This window comes from Erithacus rubecula, assembly GCF_903797595.1.
Source record: "Erithacus rubecula genome assembly, chromosome: 3".
In the NCBI taxonomy this organism is placed as follows: domain Eukaryota; kingdom Metazoa; phylum Chordata; class Aves; order Passeriformes; family Muscicapidae; genus Erithacus; species Erithacus rubecula.
This window is the reverse complement of record NC_136689.1, coordinates 68,665,620-68,693,528: the sequence shown is the minus strand read 5'-3', so window position 1 is coordinate 68,693,528 and position 27,909 is coordinate 68,665,620. Positions and strand designations below refer to the sequence as shown.

Here is a 27,909-nt window from a genome sequence, read left to right as displayed (position 1 = left end):
GCTTACTCCAGCTCAAGGTACTTGCATACAGGATGACCCTTGTTTCCAGTCTTCAACAGGGACTGGGCTTCCCAGCTACACTGCATCTCCCATAACCACAACGGCAACTAGACTGTTTATAAGAAGAGATGGAAGTCAGCCATAAAGCCAAACCCTGGAGGAAGAATGGGACATAAAGTATGCTAATTACAGTTCCCATGGGATATGGTGCTAGCTTTCCTCAATCTAACCCTTCAGTTGTATTTTTCAATGTAAGGAGATTTGGTAGGGGAGCAGTGTTCCTCCATAAAATAAACCAATGAACTTAGACAAAATCAGGATGCAGAAAAACTCTTCCAGAAGGTGATGCAGAGCAAATCCTCAAACCAGCTTAAAACCAACTGAAGAAGCAAACAAAGCTTCACCCTTGTATTGCTCAAAAGCTAAGGAGAAGGGATTTTTCTAAGAACATTCTTGAAGCTTTGTAGCAACATATCCCTGACCCCATCCTTCATCATGCAGTTCTTCCCATTTCTGCCTGAAAAGAAAATCACTACACAGGACTGGATCTTTACACACTTAACTCACCAAAACCCCTCAAGGCTTTAGATAGTTTGCCCCAGCCTTGATGGCCTTGATATACAGTCTTCATGGTGAAGCCCCAGTGCTTGACACTGAGGCAGAATGGAATTAAGAGAGGCTCATGGCTTCTGGATGCTGCAAACACACCATCTCCTCATTCCACTAACACTTCATCCTCAAATTAGAATATAAATATATCAGGGCTTAGCAAAGGGACAAGACAACCAAAACACAGCAAGTACCTCATTAGACATGAGGGGAAAGCAATCCTTTTCATTATCTCCAGGATCTCTGTGCAAGTTACAGCAATGAAAAACAAAACAAAACAAAAACATACTATTCAGAGAATGAGGTACAAACAATCTAGACTGATGAAAAACTCATTATTTCAACACAGTCCAATAATCTAGCATATCAGTAGTGCTGATAACCTGCTCTTTTCAATGGCCCCTTGTTTTTCTCCTTACTCTGAAAAAAGCTGTTCCAAGCTGCAATGCACCTGGAGGAGCAATGAATGCATCTGTCACAGGGCTGGCACACCTATGTAAGGGGCTGGCTTGAGAACTGCAGTGGTCTCTCCAAGAGGTATCTAGTGCTTACTTTCCTCAAGGCAGAACCTCAGACAGAAGATAGTGTTTAAATTAACCCTTTTGCAGACAGTCTTTCAACAGAGTCTCAAGAGTGGATGCCTCAAAGGGATCTGGGGAAGGCAACTAAGAAAGTGAGCCCATTGACTGCAAGTTTAAATTCCCAGCAAACATTACACCACCATCATTAAAAGCTTAGGGGGTACTATTTTTTCTAAAGTTGAAACATGCAGTTGCAGTACAGAGTCTGATCTGCAATTTGGAAACCACCACTATTAATAAAGTTCTGCACTAGAATGGGCATTTAAACTATTAATACTGACATTATTGGAGATCTCAGCTGTACCTGCAATAGCAAGATCTAAATTGGCCTAAATTTAGCTTCAAACAAGTCTTCCGTTCAAATTAAGCTGCATGCAACAGGGTCAGGATTTCCCCTAGCCACATGCCAGTGGCAGACTCAATGAACCCACATAAGAACCTGGGTATGCTCACAGCAGAAGGAAAACTTTTCTTTCACTAAGGGTGAATCTGACTAATTTACAATATTATTTTCCCTTCTCCCAGATTAAAGTTTCAAACATCAGGAATTTCAGTAGTCCAGAGCTTCACCAATGCCTCCTCCTTAACCCCATTCCCACTTTCAAGTGTGCAATTCAATAGTCAGGTCAGAAAGGAAAAGTGAGTATAAGAAGGAAGTTCCTGTCCTTGCTCCAATTAATGTTTAATTCTTTTATATTAAAAATTAATTTGGAAAAGGGCTAGAATCCAGGCAATCTAATGAGTTTACCTATGAAGATAAAAAGGGCCACAATCAAAAGCTCTTAGACAAAGGTGGGAACTCAGCCTTAGCTTCCTTTGGGCTGAGTGTCAGACCTAACTCAGAGAGAGCCAAGCCCAAGCTCCTCCACTGCTTACAGCTCAAGAGAAGGTACTTAACTCCAGGAAGGAATACAAAGGAGGAGTTCAGCTGATTTTTTGTGCAACAGAAAGAGGGATACCAACTTAGAAGTACTCCTCTTGATCTCCCCTTGTAGTCAGTTCATGTGTCTCCTGATTTAGGCTGCCTGCTTTTGCAAATCCCATTCCAGCTTTTCTCTGGGCATTGCACAAGAAACCTTGGTATGCGCATCCCATAGAACACAGAGCCCAGAGGTTTGACAATGCAGTACTTTAAATCTTTTGTGGACCAACTCTGTTGCAAATGTTCCCAAGTTGATTTAATGTTTTGAAAACCATGTGATTAATGCTACAAATGACAGCCAACCCAGCTGAGCTAAACACTGAACATCAAGTACTGTGCCTTCCCATCCACTGTTCCTGCTCAGCTGAAAGAAGTCAGGAGGGTGCAGGGTTTCAGACTCATCAGAAGCCACATGTGAAGAGTAAGTCAGTATAAAGAAAAAATGGAGCTATTCAGAGGCATTTCACAAGCAAAAGAAAAAAGCCAGCAAATAAATTATCTGTAGCAAACAGCCCACATGCAGTTAGTTTTTCATTCAATACATCTCAAAAACAGGATAAGCTAGCAGATTTTCTTGCCAGTGAATTAAAGCCCTACAAATAGTCACCTTGGCACAAAAAGGTTAAAAAGGGTGGGTGGGAGGAAGCATTCTCTCTGAGAATTCAGGAGCTGCATCTCCTGTGCAAACAGGAAGCCCTGACCTGGGCTGTCCCTCCGGCCAGGAGGCCAGAGAGGGACTCAGTGGGCTGCCCATCCAATCAGACAATCCAGGGCAGCCAGCAGCACATCAGCTGGCAGGCAGCAGCTGCAAAGCTCTGGTAAAAAACCTGCCCTAGCACGGCCACCTTTCCCTCAACACTGGGGGTCAGCTTTGAAAATCAAAGCATGTGTCACTCTGTCTCCATCTCAACCACAACTGTCCATCCACAGCAGACACAGCAAAAATTAATTTTCAAAACAAGCTGTTTGATTGCTTTACTGTTTATATGATTCCTCATTCTGAGAGTGGCATCATTACTGCCTTCAGCTACAGCCACATGCAAGGGACAATATACCAGGCAGCTTGAATTCAGTGTGAACTGAGGGTAGACAGGAGGCGTCACTTCCCTTTACTTTCTAGAAACAGATGAACTCCCAATTGATAGTTAATTCAGACCCTAAGCTATTTTACCAATCACTTGAAAGTTAAATAATTATCCCATTTAAAGAAATCTAGCAATTACATTTTGCATTTCCCCCACCTCCCTAGCAGCTATTGCTCTTGTGACAATATTCATCTTGTCCATGATGTCTATTATCTGCTATATAAATATTGATGATCTGAGTAATTGCTGTTCTGTAGATATGTTTCTCAAAGATATAAATTTATCTGCCTGAAGTAGGCTGCTGACAAAGTGCTTTCCTCCTTTTGCATGGCAATGAAACATTACTGGAGGTGTCACTGGAGCGGGGGGAAGAAATTATAAAAGCAGCAAGCAACAGCCTTTGAAGAGGAGAAATGAAGTGATGCTTGTCTGTGCTGGGAAGACCAAATAGTAGCAAAGAACAACAAGTTAGCTAAGATGGTATTCAGGCAGCTTAGGTTTAGCTTATGCTGTGCCAACACCAAGCACAGCTGAAAAGGAAAGAACTCCTCTGGACTCAGCACTGGCCACCACTAAACTGGGCAGGCCTGGCTGTGCTATGTTGAGTACAACACCCATGCTGTACCCACCCTGGGGTGGCAGGGGTCACTTCTGGACCAAAGTTCAACCAGAAACCAATCCTGTGTTACTGGAGGAAGCACACCACGCTGCACATTATGCTGGGACAAAGAGGCACCCAATGCCACCCTGTAACCTTTGCCTGCACAAGGCCAACGTGCCACACAAAAGCAAAGATGGTACTGACACAACCCAATGCTCAGCCACAGATACCGCAGGCACAAAACACAGCATTGCTTCAGTATGTTTTTACTGGCTCAGTGCATTTGCCCAGCAGGCCTTGTGAACAGCCAGGTACTCCTCTGTCTTCCTGCAATTGATGAAAATCACTAAAAACACCCACTGCATGTTCTGGCTCATCTGATCATACTGCCCTCTGTCTGGCAATACAAAGACCCAATCTTGAGAGAACCCTCCCAATGGCACATGGGCTCACACTTCCAGACTTGACATTTGCCTCTGGACAGTAAACAGTATGTGACAGATGAAGGCTCTTCCTTAGCAGACATAGACTTCCTACAATACAAAATCTCCTGAGTCTGAATCTCAATAAAATTACCCCTCTGGAATTACAGGTCAAGAGATTACTTTTTCAGCCATGTAAAATTTTCTAAGTTTATACTAAGAGTTTCCTTCTACAAATAATCTAAGATCTTCACCAATCATTTGCAGTATCTGGAAACAAACACTGGACAAAGACCTTTATTAAAATTTATTTTAAATCTTTTAAACTTACATGTGCTACAGAAATTAAGAGGGAACCAAAAATCTGCCTGATCTACACCTGTAACACTGTTGTTTAGGAAGCTTGTGAAGAGGATGGAGAAGGCAGCAGGAGAAAAGACACCATATGCCCTAGAGGAGCTGGAGGCCAGGGCAGGGGCAGGAGGTGGGTATGGACAGAGTGAGAGGGAAGCAAGGGGAATGTGCAGATAACAGATAACATGAAAGCAACATTTGGCGTGTCCAGAGGTGGAGAGAGAGGAACTGAATGTTTGTAATGAGCAAAAGAAGTACGTCTGGAAGTCTTGTTTCTCTGTTGTCTTGTTCTAACAACTACATAATAAGCCATTATACATAATCACAACAGCCACAATTTTTTTTATATATATTATATGAACATGAACAGACTTAGTCAAAGTAGTTACTAAACACTCACACAATCCATCTTCTCCCTGCAACACTGAATGTTAAGCCATCTGCTTTTTCAGTGGATCCCTTGTCACATAATTAATTCCCCTTCCAGTTTCTACAGCTTCTTTCCTTCCCCGGTAATTCCTACAATGCTTTGGGGTTTGTATGTTACAATCTCTAATCACAACTGCTGTATGTCTCTGGATTTTGAGGGGAAGTTGCTTCCAGCAGAAAATTAAAGGTTGAACTCTTACCAGTAACTCTGGGCATGCTTAACTAATACTAAGCCACATAGCATAGCCTAATTAGTCCAACAGGTCTTTTAAAAAAAATTCACATGACCTCGGTTCTTACACTGAGTCATTTTGGAGACTAGTTGAAACAGAGCCCTGAGTAATTCTCTAACATCAACAGCAGGCTGCACTTACTCGAAGTGGACTGGATCCTAACTACAAAAATCACACAAGCCCCACCATCTCACTTACAACTTTTCCCCCCCTCTTCTGTTTTTAGACAAGACGCAATCTAGTCACCTGCAACAAGCAGCCTGTCTTAACTACACAGCCTCCTATATTTCTCAGAACTACGTTGTTTGTGCACAGATTAGTTGTAACACATGCTATATGTACACGGAATGCTCTACTGCAATGCAAATTACTTTGCATGTAAACACAAAATGCAGGTGGGCCAAACCACTAACTGCCCAATTCACAAGCACAGACTTCGTACTCTCAAGCTTTTACATGCATATTAATTTTAGTGCACTGAAATGTAAAACCCCTCTAAGAAATGTGCCTTAAATCTAAAATGCTCACATTCCTGAGTCACTAGAAAGTGAAATTAAATTATTTTTTAGGCAATTCTTAATCCCATATTTCACTGTGAAATCATGGTCACATAACTTTCCTAAAGCTATGCTTGTTTGGAGCAACTTTTCCTGCACAGTAATGTCGATGTGGACTGTGACAAAATACAAAATCTCCATCCACCACAACTGCATCACCAAATTTCCTCGGAGAGGATGCAAACCAGCAGTATTCCCAGCTCAGTGTGTTTTCATGAAGAGAGTAGCAAGCTTCATCACAGCTGTGCCAGAATCGCTATGTCCACAAAAAGAAATGCTTCACTGGGTTTGTATCCTGCTACAGTCTCTCTCACTGAGATATGAAAATGCAATTTCACTATAAAAATAAATACAGTGGAGTGAATAATTTCTTGCACTGGGCACATGGCCATCTAATTTCATTGCTTCCAAAAAGCCACTGCACTAAGAGCTAGCAAAGCAGGCATTGTGTGGACTGCAGGACCCTGCTTCTCCAGCTCTTTCTGATTTGCCTCAGCTTTCCCAGGAAGAGCAAGAGTTGCATTACGGTGTCTGTGCCTCCCAGATGCTGAGCACCCTTTCTCAACAGTAAGGGCAGGGTCACCTCCCTCTACCACTGCAAGATCTGTAAGGAAGCCTTGCAGTGGCAGCCAAGGCATCAGGAAAGAGGGACCCTTGAACTGTGAGGAAGCAAGAGCTAAATCATCAACATGCATCCTCAAAGTAGCACAGAGAGTGTGATTTCAGGAGGAGCAGCACACCCCCAGGCTTTTCCTTTGATAGAACATAACTACTTCGTACCAGCATTTTAGAGGAAAGGCGTTCAAAGAGATTTTGCCAATACCTGGAGTTTGTGCTTTACAAAGCTAGCAAAATCCAGTCAAAAGACTGATGGAAAATGTATGAGCACTATTCTAATTAAATGTATTTACATTATGTAGTTCTGATACAAAGCACCAGCTACCAAATACATCACTCAGTAATTCAAAGAAACCTAATAAGCAGCTTGAGATTCCAGGCAGTCCGCTGAAACTGCTACTCCTACAAACCTCTTTCTTCTTGATTCTTGGCTACAGAAGGTAATGTGCCAGCAATCTATCTTGGAAGCTGATGATATGGGGGCATTTACAAAAAATAAAAAGGCAATACAATACAGTTCATGAACCCATTTGCTTACCAAATAAACATGTTTAGCAACTTCCTTTTATGCAGCACTAAAGAAATGCAATTTGCATTTCTTCTACTTAAGATTTTTGTGACTTAAGATCTTTTCTTCTTCAGCTAATGCCTGCATGACTCCCAGTTTTCACTTTCAGAATATTCCAAGAATGTTCAAGCTCCATATAGTCTAAACACATGTATCTTGACACACGACTAATCCTCACTTCCTAGATGCAATACAACCAAACCACAGTTCTGTTTTCAGATGAAGTTGATCTTCATAAGCTTAAAAAAAGTATTGAAATTAGGCCAGCAATAAATTTGGGATTGCCTAGAGTGGTCAGTCCTCCTGGTACTTATCACGAAGTGTTGACAGTTTTGTGGGTTTTTTTCCTTTATTTCCTTTGCAGTAAAGCTCAGCTGGTTTAAACAATTGCCTTCAATGTTCACCAACACAAGAGAAAAGAGGAAGATCTGATGCAAGAAGCTTTTCCTTTTAGGCAGTTCAGAGCTTTCAGTGCTCTGGCTTGTAGGTTTCTGCCTGCTTGGGACTTTGAATGGAAAACACTCATGAGATCCACTGAAGGTCACAAAACGCTGCCAGAAATTCAATGCAGGTAAGATGCACTAAAGAAGCAAAACAAACAAACCCCCAAACTATCTGCTCCCTTACATTACTTTTCTTTTTTCTTGCCTGGACATCTTGCCACAATAGGAACAGTGGCAAGAAAAGAAAATGTTAATGCAGTCATAGAGTAATTACTTAACCCAGGTTTTGAAAGTACAGTCAAGGACTTTCCTCTCTTGGAAGAGACACATTTCACACAAAGAAGCTCAGAATTTCTCTCGTGTGGCAGTACTGCAACACTCAAAACCAGCTCCATCCACTTAGACAACTGCATGCATTCCTTCCACTGAACAAGCAGCTGTGCTGAAATATAAAAGGAACTGCACCTCACACAGGATCAATTGATTCACAAAAGGGGGAAGCTGATACATCCCAAAAATACACAGCACATCACACCCATGACTTCAGACCCTCTTAAGGCAGTCACTGGCTTTTGCTCAGACACGTCACGAAGGAAATGGAGAAGAACTCCATGAACTCCTGAACTGTGACACTCCATGAAGTGCACTGCACACTTCAGAAGAGTTGCCTCCATCGGTAGTACTAATTAATAGGGAAAAAGGAAAAAGAAGCCAATGAGCTAAAGAAAATTAATTGGACATACCCTCGATTATTAATTCAATACCCTAGACTACTTTTACATGAACAGTAACTGTGCTGGAAGTTAGAAAAGGATATGCAGGGACAAGAAAGTGTAAAATTAAGTCTTTGTTTATGTACCACCAGAATACAAAGTGGAATAACTTGCAAATTTACTCCAAGTTGTTAAATGCATCTTCTTCATACCAATAAATGTACATAAATCACTGATTTTTCACTAGCCTATTTTTGGTAAGTCAAAAAATCCATATAATTTTGTTTTTTCCCCTCCATACATACAAGTGTGAATACCCATACAAAACATCATCTTCAACCTTTTACTTTCCTCATTTTGCCATCAAGAAAAACAGAAGAGAGAGGGTAAGAGAAGGAAGCACAGAAAAGGGATCTTTTTGTATTTTGCTTTAAAATTAAAAAAAAAATAGGTGGAGTATATTTCTTTCCATGGATGTTTTCTGGTTTGGGAAAAAGCATTTTCAATTTTATTAATTCAGTCAACTAAGCTTGTGACAAATACCAAGAACAAACAGTTTTGAACCAAAGAGCCTGGCCCTTTGATTTCAGCTATTTTTAAAAAATGGCTATTTCTATACAAAGAAAGCAAATCATCAGTTCTAAACAGACATTCAGAGGACATGAAAATCAGATCCCCCTGCACTAAGCTGCTGATCCACAGCACAGAAGAGCATCTAAGCCTCTGTGGACCACATGCCTCGGCCGCCTTTGTTCCTATTTGAGAGCACAGGACACAATTAGCATTTTCCAGCTTCACCCCACTGCCACTGTGGAACAATTAAGAGTACGAATGAAGGTCCAAGTAGCAGCTCTCATAAATTACACACACACAGATCCTTCTGTTTGAACCCAATCTTCCACAGGTCTCTAATGAGAGCTACGAACACCATCCACTAATCATCTCATCAGTAATGCAAATAACCATCCTGACCTCCCATCAAGTGTCTCTCCAGCTCAAACACTGTGCCCTCAGACTGGCACAGCCCTGAGTGCCAAAGCTGCCATGTCCCACTGGAAGAACCTCGGCATCACAATGCTCTGTGCACCCCACAGCCTGTGAGCACAGCCAGCAGGAGCCAAAGCAAACCCTCAGCTACCCTAAGGGCTCACAGCCACTTCTGCCCCTGGCTCTGCACACCCCAAACAGGCAGGAATTGCAAAGGCAGGGAGCTCAGATCTCACAGAGAAACCCTTGTTCAACTACAGCAACACATCTTCAGACCACCGAAAACAAAAACACTGAGTAAGCAACACAGCAGAACAGCTACAGCACTGGCCTGGCAACTAAAAACTGGAAACATGACCTTGTTTTAGACCCCGAGGGACATCACACCCGGCTCCGGGGATGGCACAGATGATTACAGCAGTGCTGTAATCCTGGACAAATCTCAGGCTCATCCTATGCCCCCAAGCCCATCTCCATCCCCATCGCCTGCTGCTGAATGGCACCTTTATCCAGGTGCATCACTTGCCACGCCTAAGACTGTAGATGGACACTGTTAGAGCACTTTGAAATCAAAATAAAAAGAAAGGCATTCTTCTGTGAAACATCATTACCACCCTGCCAGCAAAGTGTGAATTGCAAGAGCTTCCAAAATAAAAATAAATGTATTTGTATTAGTCCCTTACCCTTGGCATCAGGCCCATACTGCCAGTTCTCATAACATTTATATGAAAACTGGCATAAACAACAGTGCAGCAAACAAAAGGAAATTCGGTGAGAATCAGATCAAAACATACCAAACAGGGCTCAATACCACAAAAGCAAAGACAAACTTCACGTGGACAAGCAACCTGTAGCTGTAGTCACTGATGTTAACAGATCTACCACAGCAGAAGGAACAGTCTCCCAAGCATCTGCAAAAATAGCATATTGCAGGTTTTCTTTCAACTAACTAGATTTGGAAAGCATTGCTAAGGGGGAGAAAAAAGCTTAAAGGATTTAAATATTCCAAATAACAGTGCCACCCCTTCAGCCCCCCTGGTCCTGCTCAGCCCTTGCCAACAATTCCCTACCACACTGGAAGGAGAATTGCTGGGCTTCCAGTGCCACTCACTCTCAGCAAATTCCTACTTTCCAAGCAGGAAGCGTCTGTACAAGAGAAACCCTCCTATCAGCATTACCAGCTGTGCCCACAGCACAAACAGAGCAAGCACGTACACTGCAAGATCTCAGTGTTTGCGTGTGTGTAAACAGCACACTTCTGCAAAGGCACAGAGAGTATTTTCAGAGTCAACACTGCAAAGATTTTGTGTCCTGTAGGATGTCAGAAAGCTGCAGTGATCCACTGCTCATCTTCCCCACTTACTGCTGCTCAGCTAAAGAGCCTCTGGAACTCACAGGGATCACAACCACACCTCACAAGCTGTTTTCCTTCCTGAGAGAATTGGAGGAACTTTTCCTCTTACCGCAGTCCAGCTCCTTGGTGTGTTACCCTGCCTAATGTTTGCTTACAGATACTAAAATACCAACCAGCTCCAGAGCAGGAAAGGAAGCCAGAGAAACCAATCCTCACCACTAGGATGGCAGCTGCTGCACCATGAAGGTAAGCAGGGAGAAATGGAGCAGGCTCCTCACTCCCCAGCTGGATCCCTGAAACTCTTACAAGGGTATGAGAGAGATGGAAGAAACACACATGCTAAAATATTGAGGCAGAAGACCATCTCCACCCCACATCATTCATTTTCAGAAACAGAGCAGCCCTCCAAGACTACAAGGATACCTTCTCTTATGCAACTCCACCTGAAACTGATGGAAAAGAATGCCTGTTTGATGAAGATGCCAGGACTGGGACTTAAATTTAAGAGCCCACTCCTGAAAGATGTCCCATTCTCAGCTTTTGACTTAGGAGAAAGCAGGAGGAGGCAAGCAAAAAAAAAAAATTATGCTTTCTTCTCTTAACCACCTACACGAGTACTTTTTCAAAACATGCAGAATTGCGGCAAGTTATGTTTGAATTAAGGAGCCTGTGGGGAGAAGTTCTCAGTCACAAAGGAAAAAAAAGCTAGGAAAAATACTACAAATAAAATTGTTTTATTTAAAGCCTGAAGAAAAACAAAGCTTAGAAGGAAGTGTTTTGGTCCAATCCTGGATGAAGCATACTCAAGCAAAAGGCTTGTCCAGAAGAAAACCTCACGCAGCACACAACTGCTACTTCCAGCCTGAGCAGAAGGGCTTCATCAGCTGAAAAATAATCCCTCTCAGGCTAAAGGCCAGCAGTGCTGGCCACCCACAAGCCACACAGCTCCATCATCCTCACTCCTTTCCATGGGGATGAAGAGCAGCACACAGAGGAAATTACAAGTCCAGAACCAAGGTACGCCTTACAGGCTGGAGCACTTTGACACCACAGGTGCTTGGAAGAGCCTTTCTTCTCTAACTGCACAGGGACAGTATTTCAGATCTGATTTACTGTCTAGGCACAGCATACTATCACACAGGACAAGTGAAGAAGACTGAGAGCAGCAGAGTGTGGAAAACAGACTGGCCCAATTTTTTCCTTCTTTAAAAACACTACAGCGTGAGTCCACATCAACATCCTCACAAAAATGCTTGATCTGTCCTGCACCTCAGAAGCTGGTTGCTGAAAACAATCCAGAATACAATTAAAACATGGATTCTGTTAACTTTCACTTCCCTCTGCAATTTTGTAATCGTCTCATCCATCAATTTTGAAAGAACATTAATAGTGGCATCAGCTGGCTCTCCACCTCCTCTGCTGAGCCAGCTTTTTCCAAGCCCTGTCCCTGCCTCTCAGCATCTGACCACAGATGCTGTGAGGAAGAGGAGAAGGGGGAGGCAAACCAGGGGTGGAGAGAGGCCAGCAGGGCACACCTAAAATGGGGGCCACCCCACAGAGGAGCACTTCTTTCCCAGGAGAGCTATGGCAACTTAGAGTGCCTGAAGGTCTGCCTAAACATGCTTACTTCAAAAGAAAACCATATATACAAAATAGAGAGAACATAGCTCTATCAGGGATTAAGTGAAACCTATCCAAGCTCAGACCAAATTCTAGGCACACAGGCACACCAGGCTGGAGATGCCTAGGCCATACTGTGCAGTGTTTTTTGCTCTTTACTTTCTCCCCCCACAACACCTGTCCCTCACTTCTTAAAGATGTGTAGCTGTCTCCAATCATACAAACCATTTCTCCCAGTAACTTCCCACAGGCTTGACAAAGTCACTGGAACCTCAAGAACTTTCAGATAAGAGCTGAAGACCAGTCCCCATGTTAATTGTCTCTCCTCAAATACATGAAGTTCAGTAATCAAATACTTGCTCTTGGACTCACACACAGCAGCAATGCAAGGAGAAAAACTGGTTGGTGCCAGTTTTTAGCATCTGGCTTATTAATTATTTTGTAAAGGTGGATAGTCCTTTGAGTGATCTGAAACTTTTTAAGACACTCTGACATTATTTTATGAATCTAGTATGACATGGTTTATAATGATCACTGCCATGATTTATATCAAAAACTCCCGAGAACACAAGTCTATCTTTTAAATTATTATCATCCCAACTGTTTCACTGCAGGTCAGCCTAGTCTGTTCCAAGACCAAATTTGTTGGCAAGCATATTTTCTTTGCTGGTACATCCACTTTTCCTCATTTAGTAAAATGAAACAAAAAAATCCCAAAGTACATAAACAAAGCCTATTGTTATGCTCATTTGAACACAACCAGAAATTGTCTACTTCATCCTCTCTTGCTGCTGCATGAGGTTGGTACTAACCACCCCCCCTCCCCTGAATAAAGATGTAGGAAGAGACTCACTGTAAATTGGTCAGGAGACAGAAGTGCAGACATCTAATGACTTGCTGGAACAACACATCACTTTTCTGGAAGGTGGCCAAGTTCACCAACTTGCATTTCAGCTGGAAGCTCAGCCTCTAGAACCTGCACACACTTTCTTGCACTATCATGCTGAAATATTAATTTCCAGGAAATAAAAAAAAAGCATGAGCAACTAGTGTTCCTCACTATGAACTGTTGCAATGTTAAAATATCATATTCAACCCCATAGAAGGCAGGTGACATCAAACAAGACTGAATACAACGAACCACTGAGGAACAGGGTGGAACACAGCATATTCTTTAGATATAAGGTATAAATAGGATTGGCATAAAGCAGCCATTTCCCCATTATTAGATCTCAAAGTATCCCATAGTAATGGCTCTGGTCTAAAAGTAAGGACGACTAATCCTGATAAAAGGCTTCAAAGGCATTGGGATTGCCTTCATCCCCAGTTTGAACAAGCAAAAATAACAGATCTACACTGTAATCAAGACTGGACATAACCCTACCAGGCTATCTGGGACCTCTGGAAAATGGTAAGTGGGACCAGAAACAACAGACTAACGTGATGTTACCCAAGAGCATGGATAGAAGCAGAAGGCATTTATTAGGGGAACACAGAGGGGGAAAGCAGGCAGGACTAGGAAGGGTAACTTTAAGGGGATGACCAGGCTGACATAGTGAACAGCAGAACAGACACAGGCAAGTCAGAGAGGTCTTGGGAAGCACCAGACCTCTGCCTATCCATCCTTAACTGGGATCTGAGGATATCCAGACTCTGGGCTGCAAAGCACCAGACAAGCTGCTGAGCATGTCATCCCACTCCAGCCACTGACCACCATCCATAGCCAAACAGGGCTCCCTCACCAGGCCTTAATCTCATGAGTTAGAAATGACTGCCAGATCCCAAGGGTCTGTGCTCTCTGGATGACTCAGGCCACTGCAGATTCATATGACAGGGCCTAATTTTTATTTATCTCCCACTTCTCCCTTTGTACAGTTATAAAATTACATTTAAACCTAGCTATGTTATTTTTTAATACAAAGTCTGCAAACTCGATCACTTCAAAATTTGGAGGTTTGATAATGAAGAACACCTATACAACCATTCACCCTGCCTCTGTATATATCTGCACTGACTCTGTTTCAAATTCAATGATCACAAACCATTTGAGCTCTGGAAATCAAATGCTTTCAAAAAAAGGAGGTAAGGTTGTGTGATAACAGCAACTGCTGTCCCTCAAAACCCTGCCTCACTCAGGTTTCTGAAAGTCACAAACATTAGTGAACAAAGCAATGCAGGAAGAGAGACAACCACCTTGCTTGAGGAAGTTGGACATGCTATCCACAAGCAGGAATTACCTCCTCCTTGGCTCCACACTCAACCTTTTAAGAAGCTCAGTAAGTCTGACAACAGTTTTCTCTTCAGGTAACCCCTAATGGGGTGGCTCCACCCTCCAGTCAAGGCATTTAGGGCTAATCTACCCACACCAGCAGCTGAGGTCAGCTGTCCTTGTGCTTCCATGCTACATCATGCCAGGTACTCTAGGATGAGTCAAAAATAAAATCATACCCAAGTACCTCTTTGATGCAGCCAAAATTGAAGGTGTTTCAATCACCTGAGATTGATTTGCTCTGACTTCATTCCTCAGCTGTGAAAACAAAGACAGTACCTGTACCTGATAATGCTGCAAGAATAACTTCCCCACCTGAGAAAGCCCTCCAGGAAGCAATTAGCAACTGTTCAGTTCAAGGTCTGGGTAGGATGTAAAATAAATACATGTAGAGACACATGGAGAAAGTAAATGTGGGGAAGAGAAAATGAATTATGCAGCAATTACCCATCCAGTGAAAAAGGGACTCTGTGAAAGGGAAAAAATGATGCAATTACAGAATTAAAGATTGTATCATAATGCAGATGCAAAGGGGAGTTCTGCAACATTAGTCCTGGAACTTCATTGCTTTTGTCCGCCTGATTTTGCAACCCTGTTGTTCTCCTGATGTCATTATTTTGTAAGCAATTGAAATGCAACACAATTATGCGATCATATGTTTATCTATTTTCATCATTAATAACATGTGGAACAACCAGCAGCCTCTGCTCCCAACATGATGGATGCCTCCAGCAGATGGCTGTGAACAACCCCCTTTCCTCCACCTTAATCTGAGGTAAAGAGCAAGGAGAAGAGAGGGAGCTTTTATGCTTCAATTCCATGCACAAACATCTGGGAATTTCGGGGTTGTTTCAGAGGAGGAAACCAAGTCCAGTATCAATCACCCACCCTGAGGCTGATTGCCACAAATCAGATTTTATGAACAGAGGTGCTGAGCAGCCAATGTGCATTGCCCAAGGTCAGAAGGAAAGCTCCCAAGGCCCGGATCCCAAATGACCCCTCTAACAGCCTTCTGCCCAAGCCACTGAATCCCTCCTACCTCCACAATAAAACTGAAGTGTAATCATTGCTCCTAACTGCAGTCAGGGAAGAAGCCCATCATCTCCAAGCCACGCTTCTGTGTTTGCTGGTAGATGCAGTCAATGAGCAACTTCAGGGAGAGCATCATGTAAAATACAACTAGCAAGCAAACATTACAGTTGCATGTGTTCATTCTGGATGATAATTGTTACATTGGGTCCTTTAAGTAAATTACCCTGCACACCTCTGACTTCAGGCCAATTGCCAACATTTTTCTCAGCGTCTGGGTCACCCTGCTTTGTGAGGGAAAGCAGCTGCAATAGCAACAACCTAACTTGTTTTATTTGCAGATGGTATTAGATGGCAAGAGGCACTGTGTCTGACAGCATGCTCCCTCTGCATGCTTCATGCTTTTCAAAAAGTCTTATTTGCCTTTGTATGTCCCCAACTGCAAACACACACCCAGCTACCTTTTAAGTAGTACTTTCACCTTACCTGTGGGGTGCTGGCAGCTACTACCACAAGTTTTACACGATCTTGTGCACATAACAAAGCAAGTTTCACTTCTATCTTTCCTCATTCTCAGAGAACAGAGCTTGCAAAACCTCGAGCTATCAAGTCCCTGAGGTGTAGTCAGAGCCTGCAATGTCCCAGGCACTTGGGTCACACCAGCTCTTCTCAGTGCACATCTTTTGGAAAAGCTCCACCATGGAAAAGTCCACTGTGGTAATGGAAACATTGCAAACCTTCCTTTTTGGCATGCTACCTGCTTGGTTCAGTTCAAAAGCTCACAGAGAAAGCACTGCACCATCCTAAATGAATACAGGTAGCACAATGCATCTAACAAGAGCAGGCACAGATAATGCCATGCTTTACACCACATCTGCCTGCTTCAGGATTCCTGACACAGAAGCTTGGGTGGCTGGCACCTTCAGAGGAGGGACCTGCAATGTCTTGTCCAAGCACAAGAGTCCATTCTTGCCCACCACAGTCATCTACCATGCCAAGCTACCAGTGGTTAGAGATGGTGTTCATGGAGGGGAAAAGAAAGGAATCAAGAGATGTTCTGCTTCACTAAGTGACATATCCCTTACAGTGTAGAGAATTACACTGGGATGCCAGAGATGCCCAGGCACAGTTTTTTTGTGGGGAAAGGGAACAGCATTTTGTCTCATTGGCACGACTCAGTGCTCCACATCCTCTGTAAACCCTGATGGGGAACCAGCTATACAGTTCCTCCCTTTGCCTCACCTTGACAGATGCATCTGGTTTTACCTAGATGTACATGGGTGTTTGAGATTTACCTTGGCCCTCTAAGGTGTCATATAATACTCTGAGGAGCCTGACACTGGTGATCCCTGCAGGGCATGCTCTATGCCCTATGACAGCAGGTATGCATAGGCTGAATCAGCAGCTACAGAAGGGGTATCAAAACGGTATCACATTAGATATTAAGAACTGCATGTGATGCACATAAATGCTCGACACCTCTGACATTCCTATTTATACTATCAACGCTTGTTTTTTCTTTCAGTCCACATCTGGAAGAAATGTGCTCACCACACCCAGCACATCCAGGTGAGGGTAAATCTGCTTTCAGAGGTGGTGTCCAGCTTTCAGAGGCAGACCTCTCAAGATAGCCACGCCAAACCAGCTGCATCTATACTGGGATGCTCAGCAACACACAGGCACGTCCCTGACACCTCACAGCAGCACCTCAGCCCAAGTGCACACCTACCTAAAGTAACTGAGGAGAGGGCTATGTGGGAATCAGAGACTGAATTCACTCACAGAAGCTACTCTGGGAGAAACATACAGCACTGAATGTTATCAGTGTCAAATTATCACTGAATTCAACAGGATGGCTGGCACTAGAATATCATACTGCCATTGCACACATGCAAGTTTGCCCACACACACACATCTCTGCTAAGTCCTGCCCAGCGTGCACATTCCCATCTGCTCCAACACTCACCTCCCAAGGTAGTCTGGAGGACAGACAAAGCAGACTTGTCCAAACTATGGCTGTCAGCCCACAAGCCTTCCTAAATCTCACGTGGCTTTAGCCTGACAAACCAAAGGGCAGCCATGCTGCAAGGAAGAGTAGCAAACAGGACTCATCTGTGAGACATCTGTGTCCTCTGCCCTCCTGCCTCTGCAGCTCCCTTCAGTGCTGCTTCGCATCTGCCCCTGCCACACACACCCTGCAAATTGGCCAGGGCTGCAGAGGTGCTGAGTGTTTGATCACCACACATGCAATGCCTGGATGGGCAGCCACTACCAGGCAGAACACAGAGTAGCTGTAGGCAGTCTAGTTTTCATCAGAGAGAGTGCTGCTTCAAAGATTTCCCAGCCCACCCACTACTCTTAACAAACGCAAGTGGAAATCAGCGATCTTCCAGACTGCCAGCCACTGGTGCAATTTGGTTGAAACTGGCCAAGCAGGACACAAGCAGCGCTCATTTCCTGGGGAAACTTAAGTTAAAATGAAATAAAATAAAACCAGATGAAAACTATGATGTTTGATTAGTGGTGTTCCCATGTTCTGCTACATCCCAAAAAACATCTTGCTCAACCCAGCCTGTGAGCTGCATAGCACACAATACAGTTCAGCTCTGTAATTACCCAGATGTTACACATCTGGAGTGGGAAGGGGCAAATATCAAACTTATTTACATCTGGGGGTCGCTCTGAAGGGGTAATTTCTGCAGCAGAAAACCGGGCAAGCTGATTTGCATCTGAAAACGGTGAAATGCTTTGTCAGGGCTGAAGGACCATCACTCAGACATCACCCTCCTTCACAACCCTGGAAATTAATTCATTCCAGAGACCTCAGCATCCTTCTCCATCTCCAGTGCCCCTTAATCCATGCTGGTGCTTGCCACCATCGCTGCCTTTAAGGCAGGGGGCAGCTCTGCTGCAGTCAGAGCAGCAAATGCTGAGCTCTGGCCAGTCCAGGACCCAGGGAGAAGCTGCACTGATGAGGGCTGGGAGGTTTCCTCTAACCTCGCTCGGTGTGACAGATCATGCTACAGAGCTGCATCAGTTCCAAGGACTCCCCCGCTCCCTTCGCAGAGCGCAGCAGGAGGAAACAGCAGCGACAAAGCAAGAAGACAGCTCCAGACAGAGCCAGAAACAGCTGTGGAATTTCTCTGAAGAGCTGCTTTCTGCAAGGGGAGGAAAGCCATCTGACTTCCAGCCCACCCACCCACCGGATAGAAGGCAAAGCATAAGAACAGGAGAAAATGTAAGGCATGCCAAGATCCCAGGCTCTGGAAATTAGTTTCCCACACGCTCCACAAAAAGAGCACTCACACCCAAAATCTACTCCTTTGAACTTGGATTGCACACCATTCACTCAGCTGAATAACCACAATCGAGGCAGTAACATTACTTGCCTAAGTATCTTCTACTTGGTGTATGGAAGGGGGCTGCAGAATTGGCTGACAAATAGACACAGGTACACAAAAGGCAGTGTAAGGACACTCTTCTTAAAAAGGCTGGAGCCCTAATCCAAGTCCCAAAGTCAACAGCCATGTGGCCAGAACCACAAATCACCAGGTCTTGGGTAGAGTCATGTCAACTCATAAGGGAATCATCTAGATCCATTCATACCACTAGACCTGTGTCCTCCAGGCCCTATCAACTGAGTGAGGTCACAGTCTGAAAAATACTTCACTCACTTATAAAACTAAATTCTGCTCAAAAGGATGGCTTGAGTATTTAGGAGTATAAGCTTCATTAGCTTCTAGCAAGACTTCAAGCCCCAAGCACACACTAATGCTCCATAAAACTCCAGCAGAGAAGCACCACTGCTGCTACTCTGCCAGGACTGGTCCCAAGTATGTCAGCTGCTCTGGATGGAACCCAAACATGATATGGCATTTGTTCTCAGCCCCATGCATGGAAAAATGATGTGCAGTTCACACCCTAGAAAGCTTATGAGAGGCAGCCCTGAGCTTGAATGTTCCATATGCAAGCTTGCCTTTTAAGTATCCACCTCTAATTTCACTGGGGCAACTCACATGACTGAAGTTAAACCTGTGCTGAAGCCTCTGTCGGACTGCGGCTGATGGAGTTTCTGATCCAGTTCATCGAGGGGTCAAGGTGAGAACCCTGAACTGAAGCCAAGTACAGGTAAGACAAAAACATATCCACGGATTTTGGCAAAGCTGAAGGACCAAGTGAGTCCCTCGGGGAAGGGTGACCAGCACCCAGAAGGATCTACTTCCCCATTCCCTGGGCACTCTGCTAAGCCACAGCAGGTCTTTGGATGACAGATTCATTTCCATGTATAATTTAAACACACAACATTAAGGCCAAAACAGTATTTATTGTCTTCCTGGCATTTCTAATCTGGATATCTCACAGCACTGTCCAACACTCCCAAGAAGACTTCACAACAAGCATATAAAAACTTCTATCAGGTGTGGTCCAACCAAATTTCTTCCCCCCAGAAAAGCAGCAACAAACAGGCATCATTTTCATTTGTGTTCACATACCTGGCCAGCTGTCCAAACCCTCTGAGAGACCTCCCAGCTTTGAGCCTGAGGCTTGGGCTTTTTAACTGTACTGCCAGCTTGTGCATAGCAGGAATTTTCCACAGGAGTCCCAAAAGCCACGGGTACACCAGTGCCACGGCCAGCAACAGCACAAGGCTGTCCCAGCTTTGCACTCCTCAGCCAGGACTACTTCTATGTTCCACCTTTCATGCAACTAGTAAGCAGCTGCAACCCAACCGCACGCTGTTACATAGCCAAGAAGAGAGTTTTCAGCAGAAGGGTATTTTTCCTAGATTGCTGCTGTTGTCATCCCATAGGCTCTACATTAGTGCAGACTCACTGGGCATTTCAAAAAGGCCTATGGTACAGAAAGGCTGAGAACAGGACTTTCGTACTCATCCTGAGCTGAAAGGCTACAAATAACTTCAAACAGCCTAAATCAGACAAAAAAGCTAAGTAAATCTGTATCCAAAGCTCTCTGAAACGTACCAGTTGAAAACAAAAAGCAAAGAAAAACAAACCATGAGCCACATCGACGAGGAGGAGGAAGAGTTTCAGTGAGCAAACAAGCACAGAGGAATTACTACGTTTACAGTTCAATTAATGGGACCTTATCAAAAGCCTGTTTGCTTTTTTTTTTTTTCGTCAGACACCTATTACACAAACACACGCACTCAATGTCTCCGGGCTGGCACCCTGGTGCACATATCCTAAGTGTCTCCACATTTCAGGAGAGGCAGAGATGCTGGCAGAGCAGTCCCTCCACCGGACGGCGTGCGGAACAAAGCGCTCGGGTGACGGATGTCGCCAGGGTCCGTAAATCACATTTTTGGCAGCTCGACCTCAGCCGGGTCGGCATCTAAAGCCGTAAGGAACTCCGAGCGCTGCCGCTCCGTACAGCGAGGATCCTATCTGGGCAGGGGACTTCACGCCTCACCGCCAGGCTGCTTAAAAAAATAATTAAAGCCTTTTTCTAAAAGCCCGGCGAGATGTCTGGCACTTAATGACAGCACCCGAGTTACCGCGTATCTTCCCCGTTAACCGCCGGCATAAGGAAGGGAAATCAACCCCCCCCAAAAAAAAGAAAAAGAAGAACCAAACCAACGCTAAAGCACCACCGAACCTCCCGCTGGAACAAAGGACCCCACCAAAGCCCGTCTCTAAGTTATCTGGGTTTACTTGCTCGCAAAGCACACGGACACCCCTCCTCGGCTCGCAGCAGCGCCGGTGCGGTGCAGGCGCGACCCCGGCGGGTCCGGAGTAACCTCGGCGCCCGCCGCCCTCCCGGGACGCGGCCGCGCTGCTCGGCCGCTCACCTGCACCGCGCATCGCATCGCGCCGCGGCACCGCCCGGGGGGACCCGAGCGCGGCGGGGCCGCCCGGGGCAGGCGCTTACGAAACCCGCGGCTGCCCCTGGCCCGGGCGGGAGGGGAGGAGGGAGGCGTGGCGGGGGGCATCCGCGCCCGCGGCGGCCCCGCTCCCCGCCGGGAAGAGGAGGAGGAGGAGGGAGAGGCGCCCCCGCCGCTGGATCCACCGCCCGCGAGCATCGCCCGCCGCCCCTGGGGGAGCCCGGGAGGGGAGCCCCGTGGCGGGCAGCGGGCGCCCACTGACCTTGCCGCCATCCGCCGCCGCCGTGCCTGCCCGCGGGATGGCAGCCCCGCGCCCGCCGCCGCAGCCGGCGCCTTCGCCCCGGCAGCCGGCGCCGCCCCCCGTCCCCCCCCGCCCCGCCGGGGTGCGGGGCCGAGCGAGGCGTGGCCGGGGAGCGCCGGAGCCGCCCCGGACCCCGGTGCGCCCCAGCCCGCCCCGGCCGCTGCTCCGCGGGCCGGGCTGCCCGGGGGGCCGGAGCGGGGCGGCCTCGCAGCCGCGGACAGCCCGTGCCCCGCCGGCCGGAGGTGGGGGCTCCTCGGGGCTGAGAACGGGCTCTGCGGGTTTAAGCTGCGGCTTGTTGTGCCACCTGCCCAAGGTGAGGGACAGCCGCACCTGAGCGCGCTGCCGGCGGGACAGAGCGGCGCCTGCCCGCGCCCCTCAGGAGCCGCTCCCGGGAGCGCCGGGCTGCCGGACACCCCGCGCGCGGCAGGAGCTCCGGCTCCAGTGCCTGGAGCACCATCCGCCTCCGCTGGAGGCTTACAGCTCCGTGAGTCGGGCACATTAAAGTACGTGTGGTGCGTTGTCTTGCCACGGCAGACCCAGGGCCAGGCGAGGGAATAAGGCCTCGTTTTTATCCACTGCACCAAGGCCTATGCTAGCAGCGGAGCACAGGACCACAGACTCATTTCTGCTCTGCCTGCAGAGAAAAAAATCCTATTTCCACCGCCAATAAATGAAAAAATGCATATGTACCTCCTAGCGTCTCACATGGGATCAGTAATGCCAAGCGGCAAGAGCTACAAATGGCAACAGTGGGCAGGAGTCTTTCACTGCTCGTTTCCTCATCTTTTTGCAGATCCAGTGTTTTTGGGGAGCAAACAGCTTCAAGTGGTGTGAACATAGTCCAGGTGTCAGGCTTGTTTAGAACACCCTTCTCCTCCCCATATCCTGTAGCTCCTAGCTGAAAGTGTTGCCTAGGAAGGAGTAAGCCCTCTATAATCAGCTAAATAAATCATTTTCAGAAAAAAAATATTCCTTTCCCCCTTCTTCACTGCACTGGGGCTATTTGCAGTGCAAGGTCTCTAGCAAGCCAGGCTTACCACTAGGGAGAGTCTATAATGCATTCACTAGTACAACTCCAGGTTCTGCCATAAATATTTAAAACTCAATTACCATTCTCACAATGAACATTTGAAGCAGATTTTTGCATCCCACAGTGCTTCTTGATTCAAAACTTCCTAATGAAATAATTGAGATAACACAGGAGAAGTCAAATAGGTCAAATTTCAGCCATCAGATTGAGTCTGGTACCCCCTTCATATCTGTCTCTGAAGTATTAGTCACTGTCATCTTTGACCTCTCAGGATGTATTTTACACCACAGGCATCATTTTAGCACATGCAGCTGACTTTCACTTCTCAGTTGATCAGCTGGAAGGACCATGTGAAATATTTTGCCAATCTCCCCGCCCCTCCCTTGTCCAGCTGAGTAGTCTGAAGAGCAAACATCTAAATTGCTTCTTCTGAGATGTCCCTTAAGGGGCCTCCTGCTGTCCTTCCCTCTGCTCTTGGGGCACCTGCTGTGACCCATACCTTCCCACCGTGGCCACTCCAGGTTCTACAGACTTTGTTCAGAAAATGCCTCTGAGATGCTGGAGAGGGGGCTGTACAGTCGTTTTTACAATTTATGAAGGTGCTTATGCCAAATTCACATCAGGCATTTGTGTAACATGCTGTCTTTGAAGAGACACACCAGGTTTGGGAGGCACAATTCCTTCCATGCCTCTGTGCACCAAGTCCCTACCCTTCCCTAGGTATTGTTTTCCTTTCTTCCTCAGAAAACAAGTGTCATCTAGTGCCTACAGGCAGTGCTATGGTACCAGACCTCCATAGACTCAAAGGAGAAAAATGCATTACGAAATGGAACCAAATGTCCCTCCAAGTCTGCACTGGTCAGCCCTGCTGCAAATGATGTCCAGCAGTAAGGCAGGGGGGCTACACAGATGTAGGAAAAGATCACATGCTTGCTGAGATGGATCTTGCAGTGCAGCGTTGAAGAGCATTCACACAATGACTCAATGATATTGCTGTTGTTGCTGCTGTGATTGTATAATTACAACAGAGTTTTGCCAGCTCAGCTGACACCAGTTCACCCCATATACACCCATCCAGGTTAAGCAGAGAGCAAAGAATCAAGGCTTTCAGATCCTGTGTGCAAACACAAGGTCCTGGTCTGGAGGGGCTACTGCAGATTTTAGCATCTGACTCCCTCTGCTGTATGGATTACATGCACAGTACCTGGCAGAAGTGCTACCAGAGAGAGATGCAGCAGATGAGGGGAACTGGAAAAGGTAATTACTCCCAGGAGGATCCCTGGATTGCTGCCATCGTCCCCCAGGCTGCACCTGTTATGAGAAGAGTCTGTAAGTCTCTCGGGAGGAAATCTTGAGAAGTTCACAGCAATAGGCCTGGGAAGAAAAGAAGAAAGATAAATAGATTTCATCTTCAGATTGTTTCACATGGTTTATTTCAATAAAACGTTTCACTAGGAGACGGATTTGTAAAAGGCAGCAAGTTCTTTGGTACTGCCCTTTTCAGTTCCTACCTGAATAAAAAGGATCAAAAGGGTTCATCCAGTGCCAGAGGCATCGAAAGACAGAGGAGAGGATGGCCCTGCACTCTGCCATGCAAAGGCAGCTGTGCTCTTCTGCCCTTTGCTATTCTCTCACCAGTCTGCTTTGGGGATATTTTTTTCCCCTATCTGGATTTTTCTAGTGAATTTTATAAGCACATTATATATAACAGTCAATGAGTCAATGAGAGCAAAGTGCTATCAGACACACGCAAGCATATCTAGTACTGGGGAGGTGGGAACACCTATCATTCACAGGAATAATAGCAGCAAGTCCTGCAAGTGCTGGGATAGCATAACAAAGGTAGCTAACTCATGGTTCCTCCATTATGATCACCCAAGAGACCTCTAATACACAATATGCATGTAAGACCTCAGTGTCAAACCTTCAGTGCCAGGAACAAGTCACCAAATAATCATAAAACCGAATGGGTTTATGGGAGCTTGTGAGCATTTTAAAAATAATCAGCACATGGGGGATCCATTCCTTTTCATTTCTGAGTCAACACTAGAGGCTTAAATCATATTTCCAATGTTTATTCTGTTATTAAAAAGCCTAGGAACTCTTCTTAGCCCAGTTTCCTAGAGAGTTTATATCACTTCACTGTGTATCCTTCTTTCCTCCTGTTTTCTTTCAGCTGCTTTTGAAACAGTCAGCCAAGCTGTCAGAACTTGACAAGAATCAGACAGTAATGTCCCTAATTTTGGTTGTTGTTTATTAAATCATTAATGGGGCAAAGAAATCTTCTTTGAAGGAATGGGGTAAAGAAGCTTCTTTGAAGCTTCCTCAAGCAAGAGGCAGGGAGAGTTCAGTGCTCTTCCCTTCAGTCCAGCAGCCAGTGAGCACACATGCATGAGACATATCCCAAACTTCATAATATCCCCTGCTCAGGTGACATCTTTCAGTGGAAAAAAAAAAAATTAAGACTGCTATGATCTCAGAGTTCTGGGACTAATGGGGGAAAATTACATTGACCGTTAAAATTGCTACTGAGTCAAGGCCTGTCAAACTCCACACCTTGCACAAAGGCTTTCCAGAAGGCTGTTTCCTAAAACTGTGAGACAAAAGTACAGCCCATAGTGATTAAAGAAGCATCTATTGGTGGAAACAGCTTCAAGCCCTGCTGATCACAGGTAATTGTGACTTCTCATATTGATGCCCTGTGATAAAATTAGGATGAACATTTTATCTCATTGAAATCTGACAGTCTCATACACATTTTCTTGTTCTCTTTCATAAAACTCTGTTTTATTGCATGCTTTAAAAGATTCAGCAGAGTGAGTATTTTTACAGGTCGCTAACCTGAAAACAGGCATGTAAAAAGAATGCATATTCGTGGTATTGCTGTGAAACCCCAGTCTCCCTCAAAAAAGAAAAAACTCCACCCTAAAGTTAATAGGAGAGGCTTCACCCCTTCATTAAGATTAAAGGCTCCAAGCAGGAGAAGATGGTCAATGATCCTGCCTTAGGAGAGCAAAAATCCTCCATTCACCTGTGTGCCATTCAACCCATTTTTTGTCCTTGGGTTAGGTCCAGAAATTTGATCAATAATTTTCTCCTGATAGCAGTAGTTTGTAAATGCTTATCTATTAATTATAACCTTAATAATGAATCATAGAATCACAGAGCCATAGAATGGTTTGGGTTTGAATGGACCTTAAAGATCATCTTGTCCAAACCCCAGCTGCCATGGTCTGGGACACCTTTCACTAGGCCAGGTTCTCAGAGCCCCATACAGTCTGGCCCTGAACACTTCCAGGGTTTCCACAGCATCTCTGGGCAACCTGTTACAGTGCCTCAACTGCAAAGAACTTCCTCCTAATTTCCAATCTAAACCTACTCTTGTTTACTTTTAATCAATTCCCCCTTGTCCTGTAACTACAGACTCTTGTAAAAGCCCTTCTCCATCTTTCTTGTTGGCTCCCTTCAGATACTGGAAGGCTAGGTCGTTCTGAAGCCTTTCTCTTTTCCAAGCTGAACAATCCCAACTCTCTCATCCTGCATTGACATGTCAGGTGATTTGACATCTGTTAGTACAAAATGTAGCAAAGTTGCTCCTTCAGTACCAGCTGACTGCCTTTACACTCAAAGGGGAGATGTCCCTGGAGGTGATTCAGAGCAGAAATCCATACTCTGAGTCACCTCCTTGCTGCCTGGACTAATCTCCCTCCACAGATAAGATAAGGGGAAAGGCTTCCTGCGCTGAAGTTTAGTACCCAGAGATAGGCAGTGCAAAGAGCCCCCTGAGGCTCCCAATCCTGAGGACCACCTGGGTCTGCTGACACATCCCTTTTGGTGGCCCAGACTCCTCTCAGTGAGTCACCTTGGAGGAGCCACAAACCCTCTATCCCCCAACCAGGGTCCCACCTCCTTCAGCATGTGTGGATGTGCCTGAGTTGTGTTCCCCATGTCAGCACAGCACAACCAAGGTGGAAGGGCACCTCTGCAGATCCTCCTGCCATCCCCCTGCTCAAGGCAGGGGCAGCATTAGCCAGGCTCTCAGGGCTGACTCCTGCCGCGTTTTGAACATTTACTGCCAGTACAGAGAGCTGGACGAACACACCGGGGGTGCTCCTGCAGCAGTTGCTCTCTGTACAGTCCTGGATATTGTCTCTGCTGCTGCAGCTGTCACAAAATGAAAGGGAGGGGTTGTTTATAAGCTCTGGCAATTATCTGCAGAGCTGCACTTTCCTCTTCCCTTATCCCATCACAAGACAACATTTAGAAAAATACACTTACATTAATCAAATTTTGTTTTTTACTGTACTGAATATGCCTGTATCTTCTTAATAATTAATAGTTCACTGTATATTAAACTAAAGAGAAAACATATATGTGAAAAATATTTTCACATCAGTGAATTTCAATTACCAAAATGTGACTATTTTAAAAACCCTAATTCTTCTGTTATCCAAAGCAACATTGAATTTGTTGCTGGGCACTAACTATATTGGAAGTCCATTAGTTAGACAGCTCCTCAATCATTCATGTTAATTCATTCTCATCTGAAGTAGATGAGTTTTAAGAGAATTACAGTCCTCATATACAAACAGCACCACAAATAAATGGCATGAAGATATTTCATCATAATTTACTAAGTGCAACAACTACTTCACTGTTCAGGACTTGCATACTAAAGCATCATGATAGCCCTTTGGCACCAGCTCTACAGAGTAAATATAGGTAGTCCTATCATTGACAAAAAGCTCAATTAAAAAGAAAATTGAGATTGCAAACATAAGCATTTAAAATCAGAAAACACCCAAATTAAGGCTGACTGTGCAAGTCATTCATGACATAACCACACACTTCCATTACATGAGTGCATGATGCTTTTCAGCATCCTGAGCTTCCCTTCAATTGCATGGGATCTCTGAAGCACAACCCCAGCTTCCTGCTCTCCAGTGCCAACCTTCTCTGTCATCTGCCCCTGTGCCACTGCCAAAGTTCCATGTCACAGACTCCCTGTTCCCTTATTCCTGGTCTCCAGCCCTAATAGGCCACTTTCTACTCTTCAGCGCCATCTCTCCCATTTTCCTTGTCCAGCTGTTGCCCACATTTCATCCCAGCAGTTTCCAGCCTCAGTTTCCAACCCCAACTCCCTGACCAGGTTTCTTACAGTGAGGCCCAGGTACCTTCTCCACTCCAAGTCCCCAGTTCTAGTCTTTCACTGCAGGCTGCTTCAGTCCACCTTTTTATACCAACTCCACAAATAAAGTCCAGGTTCCTTCCTCCTCATTGCTTGGGATCCAGGAGGTGATTGACACAGAGCACAAGTCTCCATGGCTGTACCAGAAGGCACC

The 27,909-nt window shown here is 45.4% G+C and overlaps 1 protein-coding gene across 3 annotated transcripts in view; it reads right to left on the bottom strand.

Moving 5' to 3' along the window:
* Positions 1-21,611, bottom strand: part of RNF152 (ring finger protein 152) — a 43,045-nt gene extending 21,434 nt beyond the window's left edge. The window contains exon 1 of one of the 3 annotated variants that reach the window (XM_079301661.1): positions 21,499-21,611. The gene's annotated coding sequence lies outside the window, so the exon portion shown is untranslated. Of the gene's footprint in view, positions 1-9,957; positions 9,980-21,066; positions 21,240-21,498 lie in introns of those variants that run through there. The other 2 variants (XM_079301663.1, XM_079301664.1) reach the window with 2 other exon arrangements.
* Between the last annotated feature and the right edge of the window lie 6,298 nt (positions 21,612-27,909).